Source organism: Neltuma alba, unplaced genomic scaffold, assembly GCF_004799145.2.
Source record: "Neltuma alba isolate B1F8T4 unplaced genomic scaffold, ASM479914v2 tig00001620_pilon, whole genome shotgun sequence".
Lineage (NCBI taxonomy): Eukaryota > Viridiplantae > Streptophyta > Magnoliopsida > Fabales > Fabaceae > Neltuma > Neltuma alba.
The window spans coordinates 39,339-52,805 of record NW_021632534.1 but is presented as its reverse complement, the minus strand read 5'-3'; the positions used below and the strand labels follow the sequence as shown (position 1 = coordinate 52,805).

The 13,467-nt window shown below is 30.7% G+C and overlaps 1 long non-coding RNA gene across 2 annotated transcripts; it reads left to right on the top strand.

Moving 5' to 3' along the window:
• Nucleotides 1-11,041: 11,041 nt before the first annotated feature.
• On the top strand, nt 11,042-12,917 carry LOC114759814 (uncharacterized). Of its 2 annotated transcripts, none has more exons than XR_003741968.1 (3): nt 11,042-11,531; nt 12,005-12,087; nt 12,213-12,917. It is a non-coding gene; the product is annotated as an uncharacterized LOC114759814 (long non-coding RNA). The 2 variants fall into 2 exon arrangements; XR_003741966.1 differs by having other exon boundaries at nt 12,005-12,107.
• Nucleotides 12,918-13,467: the final 550 nt, after the last annotated feature.

Here is a 13,467-nt window from a genome sequence, read left to right as displayed (position 1 = left end):
TTTTTACAATTTCAGTATAATGATTAACAATTTTTGTAACGCTATTAACGATTTCAGTATAGCAGTTAATAATAGATTTTTCAGTTTGTTAATGGCATTACTGAAATTGTAAAAATGCTACTTTTTGAATTTCCCAAAAAACCTATTGTTAACTGTTATACTGAGATTGTTAATAGCATTACAAAAGTTGTTAACTGTTATATTGAAGTTGTAAAAATTTAAAAAAAAAAAAGTAGTTGTTAAAGTTATAAAAATACCATTTTTTTTAATTTTTAAAAAAACCTTTTATCAAATGTTATCCTGAAGTTTTTAATAGAGTTACAGAAATTGTTAACAGTATTATTGAAGTTGTAAAAATACTACTTTTTGAATTTTTTGAAAAACTTATTGTTAACTGCTATACTGAAGTTATTAATAACATTACAAAAGTTATTAATCGTTATATTGAAATTATAAAAATTTTCAAAAAAAAAAGTACTTGCTAAAGTTGTAAAAATGCCATTTTTTTTTGAATTTTTAAGAAAACTTATTGTTAAATACTATACTGAAGTTGTTAATAGAGTTACGGAACTTGTTAACGGTGTTACTAAAGTTGTAAAAATGCTACTTTTTAAATTTTTCAAAAAACGTGTTGTTAATAGCGTTACAAAAGTTGTTAACTATTATATTGAAATTGTAAAAATTTTCAAAAAAAATTGTTTCCGGCTACTGAGCTTCGGTGACCAATTATTGAATTTCCTAGAAAACTTGTTGTTAACTACTACACTAAAGTTGTTAATAGCTTTACAAAAGTTGTTAACCGTTATATTGAAGTTGTAAAAATTTTCAAAAAAATTGTTTCCAGCCGCCAGAGCTCCAGGGACCAATTGTTGAATTTCCCAAAAAACTTGTTATTAACTGCTATACTGAAGTTGTTAATAGTATTACAAAATTTGTTAACCCTTATACTTAAGTTGTAAAAATTTTCAAAACAATTGTTTTCGATCGCCAGAGCTCCAACAACCAATTGTCGGCGGTCGCCAGAGCTCCGGTGACTGCCGCAGGAGCTCTGGCGACCGGCCAGCTAGTAGAGTCTTTGGTTTTTAAAAAACAATAAATAAAATAAAGGACAATATAGTCATTTCAATAAATTTATAAATGTCAAATTAGTCACTTGTGACTAAATTGAGATTTTTGAAATTTAGGAGATGTTTTTGGTATTATGAAGTTCACTTGTCATTTTTCTGTCATTTTCTCTATTGATTTTCGTTTTTAATTTTGAATATCTATATAACCTACAAACCTTATGGTAGCTTTGTGATTGGTCCACGTGGCGGTCTTGGGTGATAGGTTCTTTTGTATCTCATTGGTTATTGGGTGTTGATGTGTGAGCTTCTTTTTTCATTATTCTTGGTACATGCATCTACATTGATAATTTTATCTTCATTATTATTTCTTGGGTGATAGTTTCTTTTGCATCTCATTGGTTATTGGGTGTTGATGTGTGAGCCTCTTTTTTCATTCTTGGTGCATCCATCTGCATTGATAATTTTATCTTCATTTATTGTTTTTTGAGTGATAGTTCCTTTTGCATCTCATTGGTTATTGGGTGTTGATGTGTGAGCCTTTTTTTTAATTCTTGGTGCATGCATCTGCATTGATAATTTTATCTTCATTTATTGTTTTTCTTTTCATTTCCCTATATTTTGGGAGAGTGGGGTCTTTTTTGAGTGATCCTATAATTATAGGGTTGCTGGGGGCATTTTTGCAGTGTTGTCATTCTTTCCACCCTGCCGCTTGGGCCCATCTCTTCCTTTGTTCCTCTGCCTAGTCCTTCATCTCTTGCTTCGATCATGGTATTCTTCATATCTATGATCCAAGACTTGGCATGCCTTCTTCTTCTATGCCACCATTTTTGACCAACTTTTTCATTCGTGTTTTAGAGCAACATTTGTCTTTGCTACTTTTGATATCATCCTTTGTGCACATATGATCGTTCTCAGTTTACTACCTTTGATTTTGTTTCCTTATTGATTGTTTCAGTCTTCTTTAGGCTTATAAGAGGTTTGTTTCAGTCTCCAATAATCTTTATCAAGCCTCTACCAATAGCCAAGACTCATGAAAGCGGTTTACAGCCCTGTTGGGCATGAAAACATGGCATGAAACTTGATGGTTGGACTAGAGAGGTTGAAGAACAACACTGTTTATCAATATTCATAGAGTTCATGTTTTCATCCTAAAAATGAAATTGTAGTGATTGTGTTTTCATTAGAGTTCCTCTCTCTTTTTGTTTTGTCTCTGGGAAGCTCCTGTACGTAATCAATATTCTCCCATTCATGAATTTTGTAAATTCAAATTATTAGAGTATTTGTACTTTTGGTTGGAGTTTCTTCGCAAAGTTTTTTTTTAACCTTTTCTTTTCATAATAAATTTATAGTTATTTTGATTTTTTATTTTTAATGTTGATGCTGAAATTATTTTCTAAGAATTAAAAAGAAAAATCATATCATAACATTAATGATGATTGGAATTCCAAATAGTTCAATGGCCAGTTCAACAAAGCAACAGTTGCAGGAGCAAAGCCAATATGATAAATTAATAAATAATAAATAATATGCAAGTACTAAAAAGTAAACACAAAGGATTCAAATATGTTGTTAAGCCCCATGAATTGGCCAAATTTAAGTCCATGAAAACCTCTTGGAGAAATGAGTTGTTGGATATGAGGCGGTATTTAAGATTTTTTACCGTTTCCCGGCTTTTTTGAGTTTCAATATCTGAGTTTTATGGTTATGACATGAGAGAGGTTTTTGCTTTGTTTTGATGCCTTTTAGTTTTGATTCTAATGTTTGTTATATTTATGTTACCACTTTGTTCCTATTTTGATCCTTTTGCATAGAGCTGTCAATAAGGGTCAGCCCGGTCCTAAAGGGCTAGCCCTTGAAGGGTCATGGCCTAAAAGGGCTGGCCCTTTAAAGCCCACATGCCTTAACATTATCAAATTATTAAAGCCTGGCCCTTGGACATGTAGACTCAGGGTTTAAAAGGGCTAGCCCTTTTATATTATTTTTTAAAATTTAAATTCTTTTTAATTATTTTAAAATAAAAAATAAAACAACAAAACTTCTAAGATTTTTTATTCAAATTATAAATACAAGTAAAATAAATTAGTGGTGTATAGGGGAAAAAATTAAATGCCAATAAACTATTGTCCAAAAAAAAAAAAACTCAAAATCTAGCAAAACACGAAAAATAGAAAGATAAAAACATAGCACTTAAAGATTAACAATATCAACATTATTATTATCTTTATCTTCATCTTCATCAGTATCATCAATATCAGCAATATTTGATTGTTCTTTACTACAAGTGAGCTCTTCTTCAGTGATAAAAATATTAATGTTTTTGTCTTTATTTACCTTATCTAAAATAAAACTATGCAGTAGTTATAAGTACAAATAAGAGCCTAAACATTTGTTCGAATAAGGAAAGTTTTATACTTTGTTAAGATATGTAAATCAATGGTAAATGAAGATCTACTAGCTATTATGGTGATTAAAATGTTAAGAATATCAGCTACCATTCTTAAAAGAATTAAAAATTGATTTTAATTGTTCTTCCGCAAGTTCAAGACATCTAATTTTTTTAAATTATCTAGCTTGAGTATTGATTCTTCTAAGTATTTTTATAATTTAAACTTATTCATAAAAGACTAATCTATAACTTTATAAATATATTGATGATAATAAAAAAATAGACGGGCTTAAAAGGGCTAGCCCTTGGCCTTAATGGGTTGGCCCTTTTATTTTTGAGCCCTGTAGGGCTAGCCCTTTTAAGCCCAATTTTCTTTTAAACCACTTAAAATACAAGCCCGATCCTTCACTTAAAAAGGCTTATAAGGGCTGGTTCGATGGGCTTGGTTCGTTTTGACGGCTCTACTTTTGCATCTTATGGGGCTGTTTGTTGAGCATAATTTGGTGGTTTTATTATTAATTCTTCTTTATACTTTTTTGGAACAAAATTTTCCCATATAAGTTGGATTTTATCTGATTGAAAGATAATGATGGAAAATCGAAAGATGTTTCTCTTCTGGTAATTCTCAAGTATTTAACAGTGGAATAAGTAGGGAAAATGTTAAGGGTTTTGGAGGAAAACAAAAATGCTATGGGGAAAGAAATTGCTTAATAAATAATGATTCATTTTTGCTGTAGTTATTGCATTTTTTTTTTAATGAATTATTACATTTGACTCTTTTATGGAATCACGTAATTTAATTTCTTAATTAAGCTCAAAATCATCTCTTTTTTTTTTCAAGAAACGCTGGCTATTACATTTTAATAGAAATGAATTTAACTGATTAAAATATTTTTGCCATGTAGCGAATACTAAGCCTCTTTTATTAGATGTAACTCCAATTGGTTGCTATATAATCTCTCTATTCATATATTAACGATCTCTTTATTTGAATTTTTAATGTAAAATAAATGCACAGATAAAATGATTAAGATTGTTGAAAATTTTTAGATTATCTACATTGACTGTTCTCTTTATTTTGAGTTAAAATTAAAAGATTGTTGATCTTTCCACCTAAAGTATGAATTCAATGTAAATGTAGAAAGAAGATGAGTTTAGACTTTAAATAACATTCTTAAATTTGAATTTTAATTTTAAATGAAGAAATTATTGAGATTTACAATATAAAGAGGTTGTTTATATGTAATGTAAATGTTATAATTTGTTGTCCTCTCTTTCAGAACAGATTCATTTTTTTAATAGATTTTGTTGTATATGCAATTCCTTTACTAAACCTCATTTATTAGTTGGAGATGTTGAAGAACTACTTTCTAGCCACGAGACCTTGAAGGCCACGTTTAAATTCTAAATTAAAATGTAATTATTAAATTATAATATCTATATATCATTTTTATGTAAATCTCAACAATCTTCTCTTCATTTAAAATTAAAAATTCAAATTTAAGATTGTCATCAAAACACATCTTCTTTCTGTATTTACTTAATTACTTTTATTATAAAATCGCAACGATCTCTTTTATTTTCATTCAAATAAAAAGAGAATTCAATGTAAATAATTTTAAAAAATCTTATCAATCTTCTCTGTGCATACTTTTTAAAACAATCAAAATAGATATTCTCTAATTTTATTGCATATTTGTTAAGGAAAAAAATCTGCCACAGCAAATTAGGGCATAAAGTTTGCATGTGAATTGAAAATAATATGGTACAAATTATTACTGTGTTTTCCAATTTTTTAATTATATAAATATATCACATAGCTAGACATAAGTTGTAACAGAATGGTTATTAAATGGAGATGAAATAGCCAATTAGACGTCTTCGGTATAGATATATATAGAAGGTTCGGTGACACATGCATAGATGTATGTATAGTCGCATAGGTGAATGCTTTTAAAACTTAAAGGTCTTTTTACCCAAAAAAAAAAAAAAAGCTTGCTTTCAAAAATGAAGAGATCTTGCATTGAAAACATGGGCATGAAGGAGAGATACAAACATCAAAACAAGTTCATGCATAACCAATTAAGTGAGGTCGAAACGGACGAATGGGAAGAAAAACAATAAGATCCTGTGGTTAAGATGATTACTGTTATGACTGTTCTTAAACTGGCTGCTGTTTATAATTCGAATTTGTACCAAATAGATGTTCATAATGCTTTTTTGCAAGGAGACCTAGATAAAGAAGTGCATATTACCATTCCCCAAGGATTCAAGGGTAAGGGGGAGAATGGTTTGTAAACTGAATAAGTCACTTTATGGACTTAAACAGGCCTCTAGACAATGGAATCAAAAATTGTCTAAGGCCTTGATTGATGGTGGATTTAAACAGAGTAAACATGACTACTCTTTATATGTTAAAAATTTTTCTGATGGCTATGTGCTAATTTTGGTTTATGTTGATGATTTGCTGATTATTGGAAATGCAAAAAATGGAATCAAGGAGTTGAAGGAATTTCTTCACTGTAACTTTAAGATCAAGGACCTAGGAAAAATGAAATATTTTTTGGAAATACAGGTAGCTAGGTCCAAGAAAGGAGTTGTTCTTAATCAATGAAAATATGTATTAGATCTTCTTGCAGGGATTGGATTGAGTGGGTGTAAACCCCTTTTCCTACCTATGGCTCAAAATTTGAGGCTTCTAGCATATGATAAAGGCAAAAACAAACCTGGAGATCTGTTAGGGAATCCAGAGAGATACAGGCGATTGGTAGGTAAATTAATATATTTAACTGTCACTCGCCTTGATATCTCTTTTCCTATGTAGGTTCTTAGTCAATTTATGCAAACACCAATGAAATCTAATATGGCAGCAACTCTTGGTGTGCTGAGATACCTGAAACAGTCTATAGGAGTTGGGATATTACTCAATATGGGGGGTGTTTGAATGAAACCAAACCATGGTTTGAAGAATAGCTTCTGGAGAATAGATTTTGGAAAGAATAGATTTTCTGAAGAATATATTTTGTGAAAAAATGATTCTAAGAAGTGAGAGTGTTTGGATAGTTGTTACCAGAAGCATTTTTTATATGTGCAAATTACTAAAAAGGGCATAAGTCAATATAAAAATTATATAAAGGATAGATTTTATAATATATTTTGATTTGAAGGAATAAAATTGTTAATAAAATAATTTTTACCAACATAATTAATAATATATAAGATAATATAATTAATAATTAATTAATATGTATATATATTTATAAATTATAAGATTAAATATGTTTATAGAAAAATGATTATTTTTTTCTAATAGAAAAATATTAATTTGCTTTAAAGATTTTAAACATGAAATTCTATAACATTTTTTCACAACTAGTTTTTATAATAACATACTACCTCTCATCTTTAATATAATTAATTAATTATTACTACATGTGTAAAAATATTTATAAAATATAAGATTAAAAATATTTTTGAAAAAGATAAATAATTTTTTATAAACAGAAAAGAAATTTTAAAAAAAGTACAATGTAACAACATACTACCTCTTTCTGGTTTTAAAAAAGGAAAAAACATACCACCTCTCTAAACAGTGAAGGACCGGAAGATTGAAGCTTGAGGGACATATGTGTCTCGTCTCAAAAAAAGATCCTCATATCCATATGACACTCCAATTTTTTTCCAAAAGCAAATTCAAAATGATTTTTCCAAAACCATGGTTTTGATTATTTTTACGGGTGTTTGGGTTATTTTTTCCTCCAAACCATGGTTTGGGAAGACACCCAAACACGCCTATAGAGGAGGATTTGAGTCTGAAGTATTGTTGTGATTCAGATTGGGTAGCTTGTCCTACTACAAGGCGTTCAGTTACTAGGCATCTTTTGAAATTTAGAGGTTCCTTGATTGCATGGAAAACCAAGAAACAAAACATTGTGTCCAAATCATTTGCAGAGGCCGAATATAGGGCCCTGGGAGCAGCTGTATTAGAAGTGGTCTGGATTGTTGGGTTATTAAGAGATTTAGGAATTAACCATACAAATTTGGTTAAGGTATATTGTGATAGTATGGTAGTGATCCATATAATTCAATTTTTCATGGACGAACTAAGCATATAGAGATTGATTGTCACTTTATAAGAGAAAAGGTGAGTAATGGATTGATTAGCCTACAACATGTAAAATCTGGAAACCAAGAAGCAAATATTTTGACTAAACCAATAAGCAAGGAGATTCAAACAAGACTTTTCAACAAATTAGGAACTGTAAATTTGTTCAGTCCCAAACTTAAGGGGGAGTGTTAAACATCTTGTATAGTTTATAGATCTTTTAGTTATTTAATTGTTTTGGGTCAAACTTGATGGGGAGTGTTAAACATCTTGTATAGTTTATAGTTCTTTTAGTCATTTAATTGTTTTGGGCCTTAGCCCATTATGCCTATCTGTTCCGTATAAATGGATCCTTTCAGGTCCTGAACTCTTGTTCAGTCTTTTACAATGGAATAATATGAAATTTTTTCATATTGTTTGCTGCATACTATTCATCAAGCATATTTTACGTAAATTAAGATAAAACTTCTCTCATATACTTACTTTATATTTTATAAATTGTGATTAAAAAACTGCTTATAGCTATTTCAAATGGACCTACAAAGCTTTGTTTTTGAGAAGGAAAAAATAATTGGATATGTCAAATACCCTGCTTAGTGGATTTGAAAGAAAAGATAGATTCTTCCGAAGTTTCATACTTCTGCGTTTTGGTGATTCTCCATGTAGCTTCATTTGTCTTCCCGTGCCAGTCCATGGCGGTTCTTACGGCTTGCCTTTAAAAAAAAAAAAAAAGTTTGCAAATTGGCAAGTAAATTAGGGATTTAGCATAAGGGATGAATTAGTAAATAAAATTTATTTTAATATAATTTTAAATTTAAAAAATATATTTTAAGAATATTTTAAGAATATTCTTGACGGTGTTAATAGATTGGATCTAAGTGTATATTTTTAAAATAGTACCATATGCTCTCCAAAATTTCCAAGATGCTTCTATATCATCAAATTTAAGATTAAGTGTAGCAGTCAAATTTATTGCCATGGTTTAAGCCTCCTGTAAAATTGAAAAATATATAATGTTAATTAATAATAAATGAATAAAATAGTTACAAATTATATACACACAAATAAATATATTAAATGAGGCAGAATATATACACACACAAAAACAAATCTATTAACTAAACAGAACATACACACAGTCCTGAAACTCCCTTGAATTCAATTATTTTAATCTATCTGTCATTAAAATATATACACATGTTTGCACGGTATGTTGCCCATTCGGGTGATTTGTTTTCTTTTTTTTTTTTTGACTTTTTAATTCGAATACTCACACACACATGAAGACAACATGTAAGAAAGAGGTGAAAATGGTGCTTTTCCATTGCCATATTTTGTTATAAGCACCTCCAATATGGTTTTCTCCTTGGTCCTTAGAAACCATCGAAAAGCTCAGCACCGAATGCGAACGCGGAAACCATCATCGTCGTCGTCATTTCTTTTGGTAAAAGACAATTTTATACCATCGTCGTCAAAGTTTTCAAACAGATTGGGACTTGGGAGCATCGATCTGCGAGAAAACCCTTCATAGATTCGATCTGCAAGAAAACCCTTTCATAGATGCGATCGTCCATGGGTCGCACCAATATTTCCCCCAAATAATCAAGTCATTATATAATGACCTAATTCCAAATTAATTCAAAAGCATTAATTTGTCGGCCTCCTTGAACAGAGAAGATGAATGCAGAGATGGTACGAGCATCGCTGCAACGTGTGGCCATGTTTATGGCGAAGCTAGTGAACCCAGTGTTGTCGCCGCCGTGGTCGGCGCTGTCGCCGTCACTGTCGGCGGCTGATCACCAGAGTGTGTATGCTCTTGGCGGCAGCTTAGCTGTGGGACCAAACAACAATAGCCTTCCATGTCAAACACTGCTAGTGCTGATGAGGTCTTTCAGGGTTTCCTTTAGTAATTAATTTTGCTTTTTTAATCCGCTAACCAACAAGAATTTCTCAAATTAAAATTAATGCTCATCATGCATTTTATCTACATACACACGCGTGTTGGCTAAGAAAATGCATATATATGTGTGTGTTTAAACTTTGATTAAGTTTTGTACTTAATGTGGAATGTTTCATATCTACACAGACATGTATGTATGCTACACTCGTCTTTATTATTTGCTATTTTTAGTAGAATATTTTAATTCTTTTTATCTGTCACTTGTACTCTTTTTAATGTTTCATTTTTAATTTTAGCCATCTTAATTATAAAGATGAACAGAGAGGACATGAATCAGGAAAAATATACTGCCTATTTAATAAGAGTGAAAATAAAATATTTTATTTATTTACTGTTCTCGTTAGTATATGAAATTTTTTTACAAATAACAAATAAAAAAAACCAAAATCATAAGTGTGTGTTGAAACTTTAAGTTTTATACTTAATTGGGATTGTTTACATCTAACTTCAAAGGTCAAAATTTATATATTTTTTATTTTTACTTTTTGTGAAATGATTATTTTATTGATAGTAAAATTTAAAATAAAGATAATATTTTAATTTTCAGTTTTTATTTAAAAATATTTTTATTATTTAAAAACTATTAATTGAAAATTTTAAGTTTAAATCATGAAAAATGTTTTTTTTTTGCCAGCCATGAAAAATGTATTTAGATGGCACAGATTTTATCATTGCAATAACAACCGAAACTAGGTCCTAAAATAAAGGGCACGGGACATATAATTTAATTAAATTACTGAATCATTTTCCCCCATTTTGCAATTTTGATTTAATTTATTAACACTAATTTCTCAAAACATACAACTTAATAAAGACCTATTTAATTAATTTAATTATATTTAAAAAGTTAGGTAAATTGGTTAATTATAAAAATATGACATATTTTTTTTAACATACCATAATCATTTTTTTAATATTATTATTTTCTTATTTATTTGATTATGGTTAATAGAGTATTCATAAGGGTAATTTAAAAAAATTGATAAATATAATAAACAAGTTTTATATTTGGGATTAAAATTAATTTAATAATTAGGTCTTATATTAAGAATAGGAAGAATACTTATTAATATACTACCTCTGGTTCTAATTGTAAGAGTTAGTTGACTAATTTAAGAAGATTAAAGAAAGAAGTTAAGTTAGTTATGTGTAATAAATAAATGTTGTCTGTCTTGAAATATCCTTACCAATCAAGTGTATTGACTAGAACTATCACTATTAGAAAAACTGTCTTAAAAAAATACATAAATATAAAAAATAAAATATATTAAGATTTTATATTTAAAATCAAAATAAAAATCAAATAAAATTTTATATTAATAACAGTAGCATATCTTTTAATTTTAGACAAATAAAATGGAAGGGGGGGCTCCGCTGCAGGCCGCAGCTGCTTCGTGCTTTTCACGCGCTAGAAAGGGCACGTGATCCCCTCTCTGATCATGTGATCTGACTTCGCCTTTTGTTCTTCGCAGCAACCAAGGAGGAAGGAATAGCCATAGCCATAGTTGCTTCTATCCAGGAAGACCAGTTTCTTATACTGTGTTCTTCTTTAATGTCAATATCTTCAATTTCTCCAGGGAATTCTTTTCCTCCAATTTCATCTTCGCTCCCTTGCTTCCAATTCTACTCAATTACCTTCAGATACAAAGTTCAAGGACTTCCATTGCTTCTGTCATATGTACATTAGCATATTATTTGGCTCTGGCTGCTAAGTTCTTGTTTCCTGGTTTTGCTTCTCAGTTTGAAGCCCTCATGACCGTGTTTGGCTCTCTGGCTCTCGCCACTCTGGTATCTTTGGCTCTGCAGCTTCCGTGGTGGTCCATTTTCTTTATTCTATTATTCATAGGAGGCTTCTTTAAGTTGCTCAATAAACTTCATGCACCATATGGCAATACACGTCATCCCCGTCCAAGAACGATGCAGCCACTCCTCGCATTGTATAATGTTATATTCAATCGATAGTGGAAAGTACTGATTCAGAAGAATTGAAGAATACTAGTTACCTAAATTTAGGTATTTTCATGTACCTTTTGTTTTGCTTCCTTTTTCTTGTCTATTCAAAGGCTATCTTACATGTTTGTAGCAGTTGTAATCCAGTTGTTATTCTAGTGGAAAATACGTCCAACACTCGTTTTTTTATATCCTTGAACCAGGTTTCTCCATCCATGTATTGTTCAATTCTGGTCTCATTTTTCCTCACCCGAACTTTTGATACCGCTCCTTTTTGGCATTATCCCAAAACATAGAATGCTCTTGGCTTTCAAAGAGCCTCCGGTGGCTTTGTCCCTCTTCCTATCAAACTACCAAATGCGGATTATGTCCTTCTGATTGATAGCTGGTTTATTCGAAATGAAAAAGTTAGAAATTCTCGTGTTAATGTCTTACAATTTTGGTTTACTTTGCTCGTATTGCCGGGAGAGGTTCGGCCTCATTGGTTTCTTCTTCTTGTTTTTTTTTTTTTTTTTGGTGTTTCTTGTAAATGTTAGGTCCTGCGAGCAAAACTTGATGTTGGAAGGGGCCTTACATATGCAATACGGCTCTTGTACCTGATGTTATCGACTATGAAACGGTAAACTTGCACTTTTCTGGGTAATGTCTTGGACGAGTTTAAATATTGATTGGGATAAAAAAAAAAAAATAGATTACCAGATTTGTGTTCATAATGTGCGATGTTGAACTTCTTTGGACTTTTAGATTTCAGAATCATCAATCAATATAGGGGAAGCCTTCTGAATTACTGAACCTTTCTCCTTTCATCTACCATGGTCATCGGTTTCAATGCAGAATTTGTTACTCTTTAGTCAAAAAGCTGCCGCTAGCCAGTTGCCACTCTGGATTTATTTTGGGAACACTGTAGAATATTGTTGAATTCAAAATTATTTCAAGTCCACTTTGAAATATGAAGCAGCATGATCATATGGAGAACTTATCGCATTTCATACTTCGTAATCTCCCCCACTCTCTATGTTTATCTATATCAGTTAATGTTTGTTTCTTTATTGTGTTCTGTTTTGTTTTGTTCTCTCTACTTCTCTTCTCATCCCTCTGTGAGTGTGTAGGTGTGGCTGTTATGAAGGTTTGAGACTGTGCAGGGATCCACATCTGCAGATGGGAAGACAACACCTGCCATTGGCTGGGCAATGCAATCAGAAGGACACTGGTTAATATGGTTTTGATATTTTGTTTACAAAGTTGCCTTTGTTTTTTGGGTTCTGCCTTTTTGTTTAGCAAGTTACTTTCCTGGCTGGCATTATGAAAATGGCTTTTCTACGGTGGGGAAATTCTAGTCTCGTGTTTCATCTATGAATTCCTCTCCATATATTTATCGATGCTGTAGAAATGGGAAAGCTCATCAGCTTTGTCTTGTAATGGTTGGACAAGGGACATTGTTCAGAAAGCCTTTTGGTTATGATCTGATAAAGGACTATATTTCCTGGTTTTATGATTAAGTCTTTTATCTACATCTAAGAATACTGAAACATAGTCTAATTATAAAATGGAAAATTTTATGCAAATTGGCCTCTCATGTATGTACATTTAAACTCTTATGTCTGTATTAGCAACTTATGCAGGGCCTTTCACTATCATAGGGTGGTTACAGATATTATGCAGGACCATCTACTTCAAATATGATGGTGTTATACAAGCTACATCCATGTAGGTTCTGTCATTTCATTATTTACATTTATCAATTTCTCAATATCTTTGACATAAACCTGCAACTAATCTAGCTTTTACTATTTAAGAGTATGCAGATAGATTATTTTGGACTTAAGATATGGATACCCCAAATGAAATTCACAGTTTGATGTTCTTCAAATCATTATAATGAAAACTGTAATGAAAGATTATTTGAGTGCAAATCTGAGTTTGATATACCAGTTAAGTAAACCAGCTAGCACATTCATGTGCAATGACTGATTTTCCTGTAATTATTTATCAATATTTT